General features: G+C 32.3%; 1 pseudogene; it reads right to left on the bottom strand.

Annotated features, from left to right (window-relative positions):
- Positions 1-2,662: 2,662 nt before the first annotated feature.
- Positions 2,663-4,480, bottom strand: LOC143409473 (apoptosis inhibitor 5 pseudogene; annotated as a pseudogene).
- Positions 4,481-18,449: the final 13,969 nt, after the last annotated feature.

The raw sequence follows: 18,449 nt of genomic DNA, 5'->3' as shown, positions 1-18,449 counted from the left end.
ATCAACGAGAGTGTGGTCTTTATAGTAAGGTTCTGGCTTGTAATATCTATGATTTTTTAAAAATTTGATGTCATACATATTGTGATATATTTTGTTGCCTGGGGGCTTGCATCACTTAGTCTAACAAGGTGATTTAAGATATATCTGGCCACACAGATGATCAATAATGTCATTTAAAATGGAGGTTTTGGGTCACAGGAGATCATCTCAACCTAAGGGTGACTTAACGCTGAGGACTGTCATCTGAGAATCTATCACATATATGCAATGGAGTCCCAGTAAAGACTTGAGACTGAAGCCTCAGATAAGCCATTCTGGTGGACCCTCAATGTGAGTATATATCATCAAACATCAATGCTGGTAACATGGTGCTGTTATTACTCCACAGAGGGAAAACAAGCAGAAAGTTGGCATTTGAAAATGTCTTAGACTTTGCAGAAAATGCCTCTGTCCTTGATTAACTTGATTAATCTTATCTCATAATAAAATTTATCCAAGAGTATAACAGCTTTCAGTGAGCTTTGCTAGTCCTTAGAGTGAATTATTAAACCCCAAAGTAAGCTGAAGATTCACCCAAATTTGCAAATGGTGTCAGAAGTGAGAATAGTCTTTACATAGTTCCCTGGATTTTCAAAATGTTTTATATTTTTAACACATAGTGAGAAACATAGACAACAAAAAACATTTGAGTTTTATGGTAAAAATTGGCTGGATACACAACAGACTCATTCCTTTCCATGACTTAGTAGTAAACATTTACCTATTCTACCTGAAAAATGGAAAATATTTATGTGGTTGGTTTTTACCACTTAACTCTAATGGAAGTCCTACATATTGTCAAGTCTTTTTTTTTTTTTTACAAAAGGAAATTTATTTCAAAAGCATAAGGGAACATTTACATTTAAACAAGGTGATAAACAGGTGTCTTGCAAAAGAAAAACTATCCATGGGATGAAGTTTTTCAAGTTATGAAGAAAAACAACACAACAACAACAACAAAACAACCCTAAGTTGTGATCTATTGCCTTAGGAATGGAAAGTAGAACGATGAGGTGGTGAAGGAAGGAACATAGTCAACTCAGTATCAAAACTCGAAGTCAAGTCACTTCTGCTCAGCTTTGAGTTTACAAATATGCTTTAAAAAAGAGAAGGAAAAAGTACATTTAATGTTCAAATTTATATAGCTGTATTTCCAATAGAGTTTGTCCTTGAAATGGCTTTAGGCCACTGGCTGATCTGTCTCTGAGGTCCAGACTAGCTGGTTAATTTTCAAATGGCAATTCCATGTTCCTATGTCTGTTCAGATACCAAGGGAGCTTAGGTTCAGCCCAGTCTTTGGAATGTTTAGATTATTGCCACCATTCCACAGTTAAGCTGACCAGCTTCTTAATGCTCACTTGTATCATTCTAGCCTTTTAAAAAATAACTTTCCTCATAAACATGTACAGTAATTCTAACATAGAGGTTTTGCTTTCTTCCCAGTGTAGAATAATGGTAACAAAGACACCTGCATTGGAATCACAAACTATTCCTCAAAAAATACATTAAACTACTAGAAATGTCATTGTGGCATTTGATTTGAATAGCAAACTTGGGAAGGGAAGATTAACTGTGGAACAAAAATATATGAAACATTCAAATGCAGAGCAAAGGGTCTATGCTATTAAAAATGCCCATGACATTAGACACTCCACAAACCTCCCATCTGTTGTTTAACCTAAAGATTCTCTATTACCTAACTTACACAATAATTTGGTTAATAACCTGAGAAGCTAAAATCTTGAAAGTGGCAAAAGCAAACCAAGAGAGCATCCCTTACTTATTGGTACTATGTTATCAATTCATTTTTTCCTTGGTAGCCCTGGTTATTAAATCTCCAAATCCTAAATTATACTATGTCATCCTGTGAAAATCTATATGTACATCACATTTGGCTGTATTTCCCCAACAGAGATCTCCACATTTTATCTTTGAATATACAGCCTTTATTTTTAGTTTTAAATAACAATAATCATGTAAGTGCAACTGACTCAAAATTCCTCTCTACTGGAAGTAAAACCCTAGATAACAAGTGAATAGTGGATTTAGCCTCGAAAGGATAATCACCGTGCCAAAGACTACCCATTCCTGGAATTTAAAATATTGATTTTTGTGTACTCAAGTTTCACGGCATGCATATATATATACACACACATACACATACATATGCTTATGTACGTGTGTATGTATATCATACATACACATTTCTATTCAAATAGTAAGATCCCATTTTCAAAAGCTATATCCCAATATATGGAGAAGAGCACAGTGTAAGCAGTGCAAAGCAACTTACTTCCTCCTAAAAATGCATTATCATTTCTACATTTTAAGAAAGCTGGTAAGTATTTTGTGTTTGTGACAGTAGTAGGTGGAAATGCTGCACCATTGCCTAGCAGCTTTATTAAAAAAACAATGAAAAAATGTTAAAATTGACCATTACTCTTCTCCATATATTGGGCAAAAAACTAAGAGGGTAGAGGAAAATCAGTAACCTTTCAAAACGGATGATCTTTACCATATATCAGAATAAAATTGAATTTCATTACATTTTAGACTCAAAAGTTCTCAATAACAAGTTATCAAGATGTTTAAAAGCAAAAAGATTCACAATATGAATTCCGAATAATGATGATATTGGAAAAACAAGTCAAGATTGTGGACAAAGCATCCAAAAATATTATTGAGGTTTTACCTTGGACATAACCATGGTCTATTACAAAAGTAGATCATACATACAAAGGTATAAAGAACATTAAGTTTTTAGCTGAAGGCAGCAGTCCTTAAAGGGACATCCCAGGCAATCCAATGAGTAGTAGAATTTAAGTATATTAAGCTCATGACAATGCTGAAGAATGTGATGTCTTACTCAGTAGAGTCTTCCTCGACTACGATTTCCTCGGGTTCCCCAACCTCGGCCACCTCTATTTCCCCTGAAGGCTCCTCTCTGCTCATAATTAAAGTTGCCCAAATTGCTGCTATATTTCCCACTGGGGGGGTTATAAATCTGCCTGGCATCCCTTTTTGGTCCTGCTGGAGATTTCTTGGGTGGTGAACCTGAAGTTGTATCTTCGTTAGCTCTCTTTTGCCCTATCTCAACCTTCTGTACAGGTTTCCAGGATAATGTTACTGTGCTCTTATATGAAGGAGGAATGTGGAAGAGATCCTTGATTAAAACATTGATATTGTTCGTTATTTTCAACGCAACAACTTTAATCTTTTTCTCTTCTGTTTTTAAGGCCTCGCCTGTTTTACCCTGAAGAGCCAAGCGAAGTTGTCTAATATAAACCTGTAAGCCCCGTGCAAAGTATTGCAGCCTGATTTTGAAATCTTTGAGCTTTTCTGCATTCAGTTTGGCTGTTAAGAAATCTGGAAGTTTTCGGCCCAACTGATGGAAACTGTACAACAAACATTCCACATAACTGAACTGCAGCTTGGGTTCTTCATTACCAGCATTCTCCCCATTTTCTGCTTCTTCTGGAGGAAGAGGCATATATTCCAATAACTTATCAAATAGTTTTCTTAAATTTGTTTCTAGCTTCTCCATGTCACCACAAAATGAACTAATTTCCGCCAACAATTTTAATACCTCTAACTGTATATCGAGACCCTCCACAGGGGTAGTCAAGGTACTGAGGTTAGGGAGAACTTGCTCACAGAAATAAGTCACAAATCTTGTGGAATGAACAATTTTAGAGAAGAGGGGTACTGCTTGCCGCGTGCACTGTAAGAGCCTGTCCACACAGTCAGGATCTGAGGGGTTGAAGGTCTGTTCTAGGTCGGCCTGTTCTGCTACAAGCTCTACTAGTTGCTGTCTTCCACTCACTGTCTGTAAGCTTTTTAACCCAGATAGTATTTTCATGAACAGAACAAATTCTTCACCAGTCACATCTTCCAAGACCTTTTTGGATTCAGTTAGGATAAGCTCCTCTACTTCCTTTGTTAGGACTTCATCTGGTAAAGTCTTGAGTTTTGTAGATAGGAATTTAATAGCTCGTTCTCTAACAATGTCCTCTCCTTGAAGTATCTGGCTAAATAAGCCACCTAAAGTTCCTTTTGCATCCATCTTAAATATACTTAACAGGGCATTGTTTACTAAGTTAAATTCTGCAGAGTCATCTGTCTGCAAAAGTTGGGTTAGTATATCTGCCACTCGGGGAAGATTTTCTCCAGTGGCAAATTGAGGCAGCTCTTTAATTGCTTGGCGTCGAATTGATAGATCTTCATCCTCACAGAGGTCTAACTGTGCATTGATAGCAGAATCAGCCAATTCTGGAAAATGCTTTAAGAATTTAGGAATAAACTGAGCTGCTAATCGTTTTTCCTTTGTACCACCTTTCACGCCATCCAATATCACTTGATTGGCATCTTTATGCTGGCCCACTTGCTCCGTGGCATCAGCTAGAATGCCATAGTTGCGGTAAAGCTCCTCCACCGTCCGCATGGTGAGCCACAAGCCCGCAGCCCGCTCCTGCTGTCGAAGTCGCCACCGGCGCCACCGCCGACTCGGAACTTCTCCAAGCTCACGACCCGAACTATTACCTATTGTCAAGACTTAATTGAACATGAGAAAGGTCTCTTCAAACTATGTCTCACTTTTTACTCAGCTTTTACCTGGGATGTCAGCAAGGTAGCCTTAAAAGTAAAGACTATGTATCTATGTGGCACTCTATGTGGCAGTATGAAAGCTGCCTACTATTTGAGCCACAACCACCTAAAAAGAAATGACTCCTGAATGAAAAGCAAGTGTTTATGTTGTTACATAAGATTTTGGGTTCTGTTTGCTACTTCTCAAAATGTGGCCTAACATGACTAATCCATCATATATGAATACACCACAGTGAATCTCACCATAGTGTACATACACAAAACTGGAGATTCTGATTAGAATAAGATATACTCCATGTTTATATATATATATATATATATATATATATATATATATATATATATATATATACACACACACACACAATATATATATATTAATATAGTCTATATATCATATAGATATCATATATATACAATATATAAATAGTCTATATGTCAATATAGACTCCACGGCAATTATAACTAAAAAGAACAAATAAAAATAATAAAAAAAAAAAACACATTCAGCCAATATAGAGCAAAGGACCAAACTCTGCTTCTTAGTAAAAAATTCAAGGAAAGTACACTGAGGGATTTAGCATGAGTCAGAGAATGTCCCCTCAATTTCCATCCCCCAGAAGATAGTGCCATATGAAGTCACATTAACACAGAGAAAACATAGTAATTATCTGAACAAGAGAAGAAGACCTTAAAAATGGATGTGGTGCAGCTAATCCTATCTGTATGCCAAAGTGAATTTGAGACTTCAAGCTTATTTCTATGAAGAATTTTTGCTGCTAAAATTTATGTCTTCTATGAATGCTCCATTCAGTATGTAGAGCATGCAAAATATAAATTCAAGCTATAGACTTAAATGAATTACTGGGGTAAATAATATATATAATATATTATATATAAATAATAAATATTATTGAGGTAAAATATATTATACACACACACACACACACACACACACACACACACACACATATATATATATATATATATATATATATATATATATATATATAAATATATACATATGTGAAACTTGGGATACCTATGTGTTAATTGTCTACTCTTACCTGAATTGATTGCCTTCAATGGCATCTATGTAGAAAAGTAAAATTTAATCAAAAGTAAAAGCATGATTGATCCAATCAGCCTGGATAGCCTATATGGGGTACTTTGGATCAAAGTGAGATTTTCAAATTTAAAACAATCCAACAGTTTTGTATGCTTTAAGTTTAGTGTTTACATATTGCCCTACCAATTGTCTTGATTTTCTTTCCCTCAATATTGAATTATTCATTGTTTTTAGTTTGTTTGGCAACATTTAACCATGAATAGAAGCCAGATATTGCAGTATTTGCTCATGAGGTAAAAACATTTTATTAAAAAATTACAAATATAATAGGCTTTGAAAATTCTATAAAATGATAAAATGTTCAGCAATATGTTTCATATCTTTCCAGAACTCATTCATAAATGTATAGAAAACTCCCTCAAAAAAAAAAAATATATATATATATATAAATATATATATATATATATATATATATATAACTTTGAAAAAAGAATTTAATATTAGTCTTCATATATAAGTCTAATTCCATGCTAATTGTTCTCATAAATATTATCTTATGTCTTTTTCTCAATTCTGCAATGTAGGTATTGTTATTCTGACATGAGTAGTGGGAAACTAAAGCTCATAGATTAAGAAATTTTCTGCGTTCATACACTTAGTGAAAATAAACAAATTTAAAACCCTACAAGCTGATTTTAAATATTTAGTGTGTTGTAATTTTAAAAGTAAATTTAAATAAACAGAATTTTCAGGATTAGGAGAAATTATTTACAAAGAGGGTTTTATCTTCAGATGTCAAAATAATGCTTTTCTCAAAAATAAATGTAATTTTTCTGCTTTGGGAGAGGAAGATTGCTGAATTGCTGAGAAAAGTGGATATAATTTTGACAGATGGATATTTATTTTAATGGGGATATCTCTCTATTATAATGTATCAGAATAAAAGGCATTTATTACATTAATTTTGAATAATTCTTGAATAATATAGAGACACTGGGACTGAATTTTAATATATAGGTAATGCAGTATAGAATGACATTTTATTTTGGCAAATGTACTAAAGAGATAATTCTTGAAAAAATTACTGAAGTCTGTCAGGTTCATAACTACTATTTGAAGATATTATTATTAATCTTTGTGCTTGAATTATCTATAGAATATAATAGTAACTACGATTTATTGATGGATTCTTTCATAATTTATTCTTTTCATCCACTATGTTTGCTCAAACTGCCCTAACATTATGTCACAGACAGGGTGTCTTAAACAATAGACATTCATTTTCTTACAATTCTCAAGGCTAAAATCTCAGAACAAGTTTCAGGCATACTCCAAATTTGTAGATTTCAAACTTCACATTGTATTTTTATGCTATTTCCCTGTGATCATGAAAAGATACAACAAAGGCTCTTGTGTCTCCTTTTCTTTTTCTAAGTATGCCCACATGTTCACCCTGTGCTATCAGGCTCTCTTATGACTTTATTTAGCCTAAGCATTTTGTTAAAGTTTTGGTCTATTAATATAGTTACATTGAGGATTATAGATTTAACAAATGAATTGTGGGGAATCCATGATATCCATTGAATATTTATCAGCATCTAAGATACGCTAAGCTATGTGTGAGATGTATGTGTGTGTATATATATATGTATATATATATATATATATATATATATATATATATATATATATATATATATATTCTGTTTATCTGAAGTTTATACTTTTGTAAAGATAAACTTTATAAGTGGTAAGTAATATACAGTAATATGAAAAATTTTTATTTGGTTGAAGGTCAAGAAGAATGTCTCCAAAGACAGAACAAGAAAGAAAAGAGCTTGGAAAATGTTAAATATTAAAACCCTTGAGGGAAAAGACAAAATGAGTGAGTCAAAGGCATATTATTTGAGACTGGAAAAGTAGGCAAGGGCCAGATTGTACGGTCTCATATGCCTGGGTAAAGCTTGTGTGATTTGCCGTAGGTCCACTAGGGAGCCTTGAGAGAGTGTATGTAACAAAAGCACACACTCTAATTTATATTTTAAACAGATGTTCCTTGCTAGCATGTGATAATGAATTAAAAGGTGCTAAAGGATGAATCTATCGGATAGGCAGGTATACATGTAGTAACGGTATGGAGAAAGCAAGGCATGGATACTTCAGTGAGTTGATACAAGTATCTTCTTAAGCAGAATTAATGAGGTCATAATGAATATAGAGGATGAGATGGATGTGGCAAAGCTAACACCCAGGTCTCTAGCATGAACCATAGTGTAGATACAGGTACTCTGTACCAATACTGGCTATGGTGGCAGAAAAACTCTTTGGAGGAAGAGACAAGAAAATTCTGTATCAGGTACATTTAAGATGACTCAGAAACATTTTAATAAATATAGTCATGTGCTGCAAAACAGCATTTCAGTGGAGGACAAATGACACATATGAGGGTAGTCCCATAATATTACAATGGAGCTAAAAATGCTCATCATCTAGTGATACTGTAGCCATTGTAATGTAACACAAAGCATTAATTATGTGCTTATAGTGATGCTGGAGTAGACAACCTATTTCAGTGCCAGTCATATAATTCTATAGCACATTTATTTAGATAGCCTACATGATACTTGGTAATGATAACAAAACTACTATTTTATTGCTTTACAATACTACACAGTTGAATGCTCTTTTAGGGTGTACTACTACTCACTTAAAAAAGGTTGATTGTAAAATAGTATGTCGTGTTAATTGGTAGCAGCCTCTCCTATCTCAAGTCCTTGTTTGCATCATTTTCTTCTGCTTGTTTTGATCTCCTATTGTTTTGTTTATTATGACTCTAGGAGCAGTGGATTTGACCATACATGTATATATTGCATATAGTCTAGGTTTGTAGTGGGTTATAACATCCAGTTTGGTGTACACTAGGTTGATACACTGTTAGGATCATCTGAAGATGCATTTCTTAAAATGTGTCCCCATTGTTAGACAACATGTGAATGCATGCTATGGAAACAAGTAGCTGGACTCATAAAACTCAGAAGTTATGGGCTACACATCTAAATTTGGACAGCATGTTAAAAGTGCATATAAATCCAAGAAAGTTATATATAAAGACTTAAGGAGAGAGAAGAGACTAAAAAAAAAAAAAAAGAATGCCTATCACTCAAACTTGAACAGCTCCAACATTTAGAAAACAAAATGGGTAGGGGGTACAGAATAAAACCAACTGGAGGAGCCAAAAAGACAGGAGGAAATCATCCCTATGTGTTCACAGAGAATTAAAAATAAAATCAAACTCTTGGTTTCCATTAAGGAGTCAATAAAATTGGCAAGTAAAATAAGTTTGTTTTCTCAACAAATACTTTTATCAATCTTTGTATACTACATAAAGTTGTGTGCTTTATCCCCCTAATATCCCTCGTAAGGACATTTAAGATGATTTGTTTGCAACCAAGGATAAAACACAGATCTGAAATTTCCACTTTACTCTGTCCTGTCTTACTCTAAAATTCTTACCATTGACTATTACCATATCTTTCCAAAACGATAAAAGTGTAAACCGTGTTTTATTGAGTTATCATCTATGTTTTTGTGTGTTTTAGAATTGAAAACACTCCACAACAATGAATTAGAGAAAACTGAAAAATCGGCAACAGAAAAGAAAAACAAAATGTCCTGCTCATTGTCTTGCCAACTTTTGTTTGTTTCTTCTGTTCCCAGGTAGCATTTGGTAATGTCTTCACCATATTATGCATTTGTTCTTTGACTTTAGAATTTTGGTTGTTCAAGTAGAAATATAATGATAAACTGTCTAGAAACATCTAGGAAAAGCCTCAAGGGAATTCAGAGTGAATCTGAAAGTCTGAGAACCAGGAGTCCTGAGATTTGAGGGCAGGAGGAAATGAATGCCCCAGTTAAAAGAAAGAGAAAATAATTGCCCTTTATCCACCTTTTTGTTCTATTCATGCTTTGTGATTGAATGAATTCTGACCACATTTATGAGGGTGCAACTGCTTAACTCATCTACTAATACAAATGCTAACTTCTGGAAACCCTTAAGGACACATCCAGCCGGAATATTTTCTAAGTTCTCTAAGCATTCCTGAGTGCTCTCAAGTTAACATATAAAATTAGACACTACAGCTACCTGTAAGTTTCCTTCCCTCATAGGTTCATTACTGAATTGAATGTTCAAGAGTTTGCTTTTGTCCTAGAGAATACATGCAATGTGTCTTTAACTGGCACTTCTCAAAGTCTTAGAAAGATGAGACAAAAATAACGGAATAGATTTTTTTAATGAATATGATAAAATCTTAAAAATAACTAAAAATATTTGTAAAGAATAAAAAGAAAACTGATGGGAAAAAAGTGAAGAAAGAGAAAAGTAAAGAATATAGCTGGGGTTGTGGCTCAGCAGTACAGCACTTGCCTAGCATGGGCGAGGCCCTGGGTGTGATCCTCAGCACCACAAAAAAATAAAGGTATTGTATGCAACTACAACCAAAAAATAAATATCTTTTAAAAAAGAATATAATGAGGACATGGGTATGAGTAATAAATTTATAAAACATAAGAGAAAAGGCATGAGAAAATAAAACACATTATATAAAAGGAAACAAGGAAATCTGGTACTAGGAAGCAAAGCGATAGATTTAGTTAAGTACATACTTTTCTGGCTAGCGGAACACAGATTGTTTCTATGGAGTTTAGAAAATATATTAGCATGACTAATAAGGTTAGCCATTTTAAAAGCAAGGACATTCTTCTGCAGCATTGCGTAGACTGGAATATTGTGCCAAAGACATTAAACACACATTCACAAGTATGCAGATAAACATTTATTTTTAATTTTACATTAAATTGTTTTCTGAAAATCCAGCTGCTCTGACCTAACCGAATCTAGTAGTACTCTCAGTATCAGAAAAATCTTATATCTGTTGGCATTTTAAACTCTATTGTAACCTCAGCTGCTTAGATTTTATTTTAGAGTAAAAAAAAATCATGTCATTTGGGGAATAGCTAGTTTTATCTCATGTTAAAAACTAGAGTCACCTCATGATGACATTTCTTCTTTCCTTTGACCCATTCCCTTTTTCTTTCTCAAAACCACAAAAATCAAAAGAAACACTGAAATTGCCCTTCTTTGTGTTTCCCCACTTGCTGTCTTAGTGCTGTTTAAAACGGTGACCTTGGAATTCTAAAAGACTAAAAGAATGTGAAGAAAACTTTCCAACTGATATTGTTTGATGTTTTCAGACCCACACATTGAAGACAGAATCTTGAACTAATTGAAAAACTCCATAGGCTCAATTTTTTTGTGTAATGAACTAAATTAAATGACCCATTACAATGATCAGAGTGAATATAGTTCAGTACTAGAAATTTCCAAGTGTGTCTCTCTGGTTCTCTACAACGAAATACAGGAAGCCACGCACTATTGTGTGTTGAAGTTGATTTTGGTGACATTTGTAATCCCTTTTTCACTATGTGGTATTTCAGCTGTGGAGAAAGTAAATAAGTGATCTCTCATGTAATTTGAAGTGTTGATCACAATCTCTTACCTTAACTCATCACCAGAAAATGTGTTTCAAGGAATTCATTCTTAATTTACATATGCAATAATTATTTGTTTCTCTGTTGATTTACATTGCAAGTGCTCTAAATTTTTGTTCCACAATAGGACCTCTCCTAAATCCTGGAGATGTGGCCCTGGGAACATGGGTTCAGAGCTTTGACAGAGCTTATATTCACAAATACAAGGTGACATTTTCAGGAGAGTATCATTAATTAATGCTAATGAAAAAGTAGCAGAAGTAGTGTCAGAGAGAAGCCGTGGGTACTATATATACTAAAAGATTTTATCCTGGCTATCACAAACCAGTGAAGTTTATGAACCTCTGCAAAAACATAGTAGAATAAAAATATCAGTGTATATGCTGACAAGAATCTCCTGCAGGTAGGTTTACTGCAACTGCATAGTGTTTATTATATTAAGGACCAGGAACATATAGAATTATAGAAGCATTATTGATTAAATTGCAATAAAAAGTAAAATGTAAATTTGAAAGACATAACTATAAAGTACTAAAAATTCTATAACGTAAGATTGTAGTTCTCTTCCAAGTCTGGGCAGAAATATTTGGGTCATGCTAAGTTATACATTGCCCTAGAACATCGAAGATGATCAAAAATTGATGTATCATACCCAGAATGAAAGAAACAAAAACTTCAGAGAGCATTATATCATATGGAATTTTTACTTTTTATGAACCAGTGAAAGAGGTAATAAAGCACAATAAACTAATATGACAGAGATTACAATATTGTAATTCATGTTATGATAAAGACAAGGAATTCTTGCAAACTCTCTCTGGATGACAGGATGGATAAATAGATAGATAGATAGATAGATAGATAGATAGATAGATAGATAGATAGATAAATGTATGTTAATAAAATGGGAACTGAGTAATAGGTGATTATTGATGTGATGGCACCTTTCAGATTTTCATTGTTCTGCATACTGTTCTCAATACTGCATCTATATAACTTTATTATTCTTTTAAATATTTATGTGTTTCTATGTATATAACTAGCTCCCAAATTACTTTTTGTACCTCTCCAAATGTAGCAACAAAAAACTTCAATAGCGAAATGTCACTGAGAGTGAAGGCAAGAAAATCAATTTCGTTAACTCAGAAATGGAATGGAGAGATGGCTTGCCAAAAACATACTAAATGGAAATGATTCAAGTTTGAGTACAGAGATAATCCAATGGTACAGAATGGCATCTACTTTCCTTTTAGAATGATTATTTCTTGTGACCATTATATATGAATTTATTAACTATTGAATATGGCCATATTAAAATCATGTCATTTAAAATATTTAAATGAGGGATGGAGCCAGGCAGTGGTGCACACCTGTAATCCCAGTGGCTTGGAAGCTGAGACAGGAGGATTGTGAGTTCAAAGCCAGCCTCAGCAATGGTGAGGTGCTAAGCAACTCAATGAGACCCTGTCTCTAAATAAAATACAAAATAGGGCTGGGGATATTGCTCAGTGCTTGAGTGACCCTGAGTTCAATCTCCAGTTCTGTCCCCACTCCCCAAAAATGAGGGATGTAGTGTTGCATAGATATATATCTAGATTAGAAAAAAGTCTTTATGATTCACATTAATTAAATATGTCATATGTTATAAAATTTATGTCCCAATGTTAAATTTTTTCTTAAACTTTAATACCAATAGGTATTCAAGGAAATTATTAACTAGTCAGTGAGTTTTCTCAAATTTACTTACTTATTGCATGATTACTTAAACTCTGTATTTCCTGTACCTGCATTATGAAAGAATGTCAAACTGATTTTACAATGTTCACTCAAAGTAGCAATGATTCAGGGTATGTCCATTTCTCCCAAATTTAAACAAAAGTGAAAATAAACATCTCACATTTGCCCATTGTCAGCTGTACATGAATGTTTGTATTTGTTAAGTGAGTGGTGACATTATCACTTGACCAGAAATAGATTGAATCATGACTTATCCAATGATGCTTTTGTGAAATTAGTTTAGGTAAAGTGCAAGGCAGATGCATGCACATGTTAGAGGATTCTCCCACTATGATATAACATAATTAATATTCATTTACTCCCCAAATAACACAAAAGTCAAGCATAATCATTACATATTTTGAGAAACAAATGAATACTATTTTAATAAAATATTAAAAATGGTGACAGTGTATATCATTCCCAAAGAAGTGAAAGCTTGATAGATATGAATTAGTTTAACTTAATTCATGCACTATGACAAAATTTTCATTATTTTCTGTCACCCAGAAAATACCAGGATGATATTAGGAAAATTAATTCTACATCAACAACTTTAGTTCAAATATTTAATATTTATAGCTACTTGATGTATAAAGAATTTTTAAAGAAAAACTTTTATCCATAATTTTGGAAATAGGGCATAGAATGAATTGACCCATTTCCTCTACTTGAAATTTGTTTATTTTTTAAATATATCATTTTGAACCATAATTACATATATTATAGAAAACACTGTATTTTACTTATATTTCACACTAAAAGGAAACTTTTTCTTAGTTTTTTTTTTTACTGGACTGCAGCTAAGCATTTTGCACATATATGAAAAAAATATTTTATCTAAACAACATTTTGTACATCATAAACAAAGGATTTTTATCAAAAACAGAAGTTACTTTTCCAGTATAACATATAAAGGAATGTGAATTCAGGTTGTCTGATGCAAATCCAAGACTCTTTTTAGACTTTCTCTACCATCTCTGATGGAGTAGTTAAAATCAGACTGATGCATCTACATGAAGAAGTAAAAACATAAAAATAAAATAAAATGAACTTAAAACTAAATTAAAAATGAAATAGTTGTGAAAAGTAAGAAAGGAAGAGACAACCCAAATGACACTGGAGAATTGACAAGAGAACAAATCTTATAGAAGGAGAAGGAAACTCAGAGAAGACAACCAAAAATGGCCATTACTTTTTCTGCATTTTATGTCAAGAAATTGAGCATCCATGCAAGATGCTGCCTAAGCTAAATTGCAGTGAAAGAACAGAAACAGTGTATTTATTCTCACACTCTGCTATTTTTCACTTGGAAATTTGTTCTTATTTCAAAAGGGATGGGATCAAAGGAAAAAAGCAGAAAATTTCAGAAATACAGAAACATTTCGACAGTTTTGAATTGTTGGTGAGAGTATGGGAATTGTCTTGTAATTAATTATGGACTATGATTTTTATTCATCCAACAAACATTTTAAGCACTATGTAATGTTTTCAACCGAGTTTGGTGAGCAGTAGATACTTTAAGGGGTTACAGTAAATGAGTATGAATTTGGGGCATTTTCTGTATCTCCTCTTAGAAATAAAGTTCTTTATTTCATCCACATGCAGTTATTATTTCCTTGAAAGTCTTGTTCATTCTCCTACTATATTACTTGCAATAACACATTTTGATTGTATTACGTGCCCAACTCTCCCCCTCTACTAATTTCTACCAAGGTGTGCACATGGAGAGGTGAACCTCTCATTCTATTTATTTAAATATTTATTGAATTAATAAAGATTTTTCCAAACCATAGCACAAGCAAACTACTTCACAAATGAATGAAATCTAAGCCAACTATCATCTGATGTTGATAATAAATATGTAGAAGACCTTTTAGGAAAGAAAATACCAAGAACTAAGATGCCAATGTATGAGGTATATACTGCCTCACAAACGTTGTTTTTCTTATAAGGATGTAACACAGTGTTATGTTTTTTTAAAAAAAATAAATATTTGTTTTATTTTATTTTAGTCTGTGATGTAACTTGCCTAGTAGATCATGTACTAAGTAGTGTGTTTAAGTAAACAATCTTTGTTTTAATGTTGATAATTCAGTGACTAATATACTCATTACTTTATAATAAAGCTTTGTATATGATATAATATGTAATTTTTCCAGCTAGATTCAGTAAACTTTTTCATGTCAAAATGCTGTATCACAGATAATAGTGCTATCATCATTCTATAAATGGCACAACTATCAGTGTATTCATTGATGCATGTGTGTGTGTTTTAACTAAAGAAGTATTAACTTTGTGTGTGTGTGTGTGTGTGTGTGTGTATGTGTGCAAAATTAGTGAGGATCTTTCACTTATAAAATAATCTGTCAGTGATATTTCAAAATATAGGATTATCAAATATGCCCTCTCTATTTAATTTGAAGAGTGTACTTTTCTCACTATAAATTTTCTATTTTAATCAGAAAGCTAACATATTGTTAAGAATAATTAAAATGCAAAAACTGTACAATGTAACTTAGTATTGAATTTTAAAAATCTACACCTATATTTAGGTAGTTTGTGTGCATGTTTGTGTGTGTGTGTGTGTAAATGAATAAATACTTCCCTGCTTCTTAAAACCAAAGTGCTATTTTTCTAATGATCTGACAACCCGCATAAATCCCAAACTGTTTTTATGGAGTTTTTTTCATTTTTTTTTGTTGTTTGCTAATTACTTTTCTTGCCCAATTTCATTTGCAGTTTGAATAAATAAACTGTTACTTTCTGCCTGCAGGTTAGAGGAATAGTCAATATGCAGATGTAATAAAATCATAAATTTCTTTGAACAGGCAATTTCCAACTTATACTTCCACAGAGGGTTTTTAAATTTCTATTCTTAAAGAAATAACTTTATGGAACTAACAAAGTTTTATGCAAATTTGTGAAGTTTGGATTCATGGAAATAAAATCAAATGATAAGTTGTTGTATTTTTGCAAAGAATACTTTCAGCAATAAATGGTATATATGTGATATATATGCTTTGTGATATATGTACTTCCCAAATTCAGTGAATAAGAGAATTAGCTTTGGTAGTGACCACTTAACTGTAAGTTAAATGTGTCATCCAAGACAAAACTTTGACAAAGTTTTTTTAATTTTGATAATTAAACTTATTTTTTCTTTCCTTACTTTATAGTCCAACTCAACAGTAAACTAACAGCAATTATTCATTTTGATAAACACATTCATTCCTCAGATTTTTGTTCATAAAATGCCAAATAAACTTTAGTAGGATTTGCCTAGTGCTGAAATTAAAAAAATATAAATATGTATAATCATATTCACAATTTGATAAAATATGTTCAGTGCAAATATAATATTAAAAGTGAAAATCCCTTTGGGAAAATTATTTCTAGTTTGTACTTGCAGGTTTTTAGTGATATCTCTCTTTTAAATCTCAACTTCACAAAGAGATACATGAATCACAAAGATACTTTTGCATCAATAATTTTGGAATCTCCATTAACATAGTTATTTGTAATTGATTTGTTTGAAAAATGGAAATACTTGATATTTTCAAATGAATGAGTTTTGAGCTGTAAACACAAATTTCCTAGTTATGTGCATATTTAATACTATAATGTCTAAAGTATTGTATAAGTAACTATTTTTTGAGATACAAAGGCAAATTACAGAAGACCAAATTCTCTGAAATGTTGCTAAAAACTCACTCTAATTCTGTGACTGTTTAGGGTAAGGAAAAGGAAACATAGAAACTCAAAGGGTTTGGTATGCAGTAATTGCATCTCTTGGAAATCATCTAGTAAGTACAACATGGAGGTGATCATGTCCTAGATATTTTTCTTATTCAACAGTTCAGAAACATTGCATAAGCTTTAGCTAAGACTCCCTGCTGGTTCTGATTTTTAATAACATTAAAGTGCACATAAGTTTAGCATTTTTCATTTACATGAGAGTAAAGAAGAAAGAGGGCTTCCTGGAGCCTATTAGTATTGGAAGATGTTTATGGAAAAGGGTCATACTCCTGGGGTCATTGTTCTAAAAACTTTTGAATAATTAGGATAAAATTTGCAGAAACAGGAAATTTTAGATGCTTATCTTAAATAAGCCAGTTGAGGTCATTTGCACAATTTTACTATGATGAGCTTCAAGGGACTCTAGGAATGAGAATAAACTTGTGTGGATTATAAAAAAAAATTAAGAATTGAGAAGAAGTACAAAACTATATGATACTTTTTTAAAAAAAATACAGGGCTATGAAAAAATAAATGAAAGGTTGATATAAACATTAAAAGACAAACAACATGTAAAGGAAAATAATTGTAGGGAGAAATTTTTTGAGAAATAAGTATGTTGACAACAGGAAAATAAAACAAAATATGTAAAGTTAAATTTTACTCAGAAATAATTCTGTATTAATTAGTGAAGTTTACCCAATATAGGATAATTTTGCAAATACAATGTAAGTTTCTAATATGTGAAATAAATAATAGGCAATTTGTATTTATAGGTAGACTCCCCAAAATTATTTTTTTAAATATTCTTCATTTGTATGTGTAATGATAATTGGAATATAATCAATTGAGTTTTCACAATGTGCTTTTTCTTGTAAATCAAAAATTAATTAGAAACAACGTTCTCATTTAATACAACTAAAATAAAATAAAAATCTTTGAGTGATATTGTTATTCCAGATTCATTAAAATAGTCTCTTGAAGCTTTAAGTTAATAAGATCACTTAACTGGAATTCCAATTTATCAGTCCTCACAAAAAAGTAATACATATTGTAAAAACATATGTTGTCAAGATCATTGTATTGTCTTGAGTGATTAATAAAAAAAGGAAGTAGGTCTTGGCATAAAAAAAAAGCATATTTGCAAAAAAAAATCCTAGGAAACTTTTTAATCTGATATACAGAACAAAAAGAACCATATTAAGAATGTATTATATCTTGGAAAGAGTTTGGAGACATATAGGTCAAATACTATGATTTTTTTAAAAAGTCTGTATTAAACTTTATTATTTTTTAAGATTTAAAATTGGTTAAATGTCTATTGGTTACCTAAAAGATGTCAAGAGGAAAGATGGGAAACATAACTAATCTCATTTAGCGTGTAATGAAATGGTTCCTGAGAGAAACTCATGAGAACTAAAAGTAGAATTAAGAAGGTCCACTCATCATCCAGGGGCCTTGGCAACGTCATCATATGCTAAGAATACCAGCGAATCTTCACATACTGGAGGAAAATGTTCAGAGTTGTTACAGGCAGAATCGTGGCTCCCCAAATATGTCTGCATTTTAATTCCCTGGAACTGGGAATGTTAGGTGATATGGTGAGGGGGAATAATGATTGGTCACTTTAATGTAAGAAGATTGTCCCAAATTATCCTAGTGAGATTATGCA

This window comes from Callospermophilus lateralis, chromosome 11, assembly GCF_048772815.1.
Source record: "Callospermophilus lateralis isolate mCalLat2 chromosome 11, mCalLat2.hap1, whole genome shotgun sequence".
In the NCBI taxonomy this organism is placed as follows: domain Eukaryota; kingdom Metazoa; phylum Chordata; class Mammalia; order Rodentia; family Sciuridae; genus Callospermophilus; species Callospermophilus lateralis.
Note: the sequence above shows the minus strand (reverse complement) of the source record. Positions and strands in the feature narration are given on the sequence as shown.